General features: G+C 35.8%; 1 protein-coding gene across 1 annotated transcript in view; it reads right to left on the bottom strand.

Annotated features, from left to right (window-relative positions):
* LINGO2 (leucine rich repeat and Ig domain containing 2) overlaps nucleotides 1-1,620 on the bottom strand; it is a 369,980-nt gene that overhangs the window by 71,822 nt on the left and 296,538 nt on the right. The gene's annotated exons all lie outside the window — the stretch shown is intronic.

Below are 1,620 nucleotides of genomic sequence, written 5' to 3' on the forward strand. Positions count from 1 at the left end.
TCAAGAAAAGTTCCTTGAACTGAATTGATCTTAGCTTCAAAATCATCAGTTACCAGGAGAAATGTCTTCTCGATAAATCTAAGCCAGATTGTAACTGGGTTCTGATATTTACCAGAGGAGTCATTCAGGGTATTTACCATTCAACTGTGTTGATAGAATATACACACTAAGAATCTAAAAAGTTATTATCTTGAGTAATTTTGCCATTTCAGTCAAGGAATAAATCAATTAAGTAATTTCTAACTCCAAGAGGGCTTAGAACACGTGGACTTTTATATTTGGTAACTTTGTTTGAATTCATTTTGTGTTTGTACACATTCATTTACAGTAGGAAGAGAACGCATTCTATAATAACCAAATCTGAAAAAAAAATTCCAGATTAGATCAGGTGTTCCTGCTATATTCTTAGAGGATTCACTCCCTCATAACACCAATCCCAGTATGTAATTATATATTTGTGTGGCTATCTGATTAATGTGCTTCTCTCTCAGAGTGTGTAAAGGCCATGAGAGCAGGAGCCATGTCTGTTTGTGTACTATTTTATCCCCTGAGTTCAGCACAGTCTCTGACCCACAGTGGATACTCAACAAAAGCACCTGAACAAATTAGTGATGTTCAAGAGAAAGCAGAATTTGAGCTAGGTTTGATGACAGGTGAGGGAGCCAATCTAGCAGAATGAAAAATGGACACCAAATAGGTGATGGTTTGAAATAGGGGTATGGGTAGAGATAAAAATATTGGGGAATACAGCAGGGATCTCTGTGTTTTGGTAGCAAGTACACATATAAAAGAAATTCCTTCCAGAAATGGTTTGTGTCTTTAACTGACATGATTTTTAAAACCACCAAGAAGCCCAGTAATAATGAGCAGTAATAGATATGGGAGGCTTTTTAAAAATTTTTTAGACACATGCACTTAAGCTGTTTTTGTTATGCAAGAAGAGGAAATTTCCATCATGCACATAATTAGGCAGTGTTTCTGAAAGTGGTAGTTACTGTTTCCTTCCCCTGCAAAAACAACAAAAAATGAACCAGTTTTCCCAACAGCACATGACTCTCAAATATGTCAACTTTTCACTGATCAGGATATGATCAGTTGAGGTCATACCAATCTCATGGTCCTCAGACAAATAATCATGTCAGGTGTTTTCCAGTATTCTACAGGGTTCTGTGCCCACCACAGACATTTTAGAGTTTAGAACATGTGTGGCTATTTTAACCTTAGGCAATTTGTTTACCATGTTTCTTATCTTGGTCTGGTGAGGAAATAATTGGATTTTTGCTTCCCAATTCCTTTGAGATGATTCCAGAACAAGTGAAATAGGATTAAAAAACTTTTCTCAGGTCTTCATTTTTTTCCCTTCTTTCTGTTCCCCTTCTCTTGTCAGTCTGTTTCCATCTCACTTTCTTTTCTATAGTTTATATCTAATTCTCCATACATCCCAAGACATTTGATATTCAGTGTCCCAAATTGATATACTTTTGTGTAAAAATTCAATTTTTTTTTAAAATTTTTTTTAAAGAATGTGGCTGCTCACAATCTCCTGTTGGGCTGTAGTCATGTTTATTTTGAGTGTGTGAGGTTTGGGTTATTTCTGTCTGAGGTTCGTATTAGCTGATG

This window comes from Propithecus coquereli, unplaced genomic scaffold (genome assembly GCF_000956105.1).
Source record: "Propithecus coquereli isolate 6110/MARCELLA unplaced genomic scaffold, Pcoq_1.0 Scaffold106, whole genome shotgun sequence".
NCBI classification, from domain to species: Eukaryota; Metazoa; Chordata; class Mammalia; order Primates; family Indriidae; genus Propithecus; species Propithecus coquereli.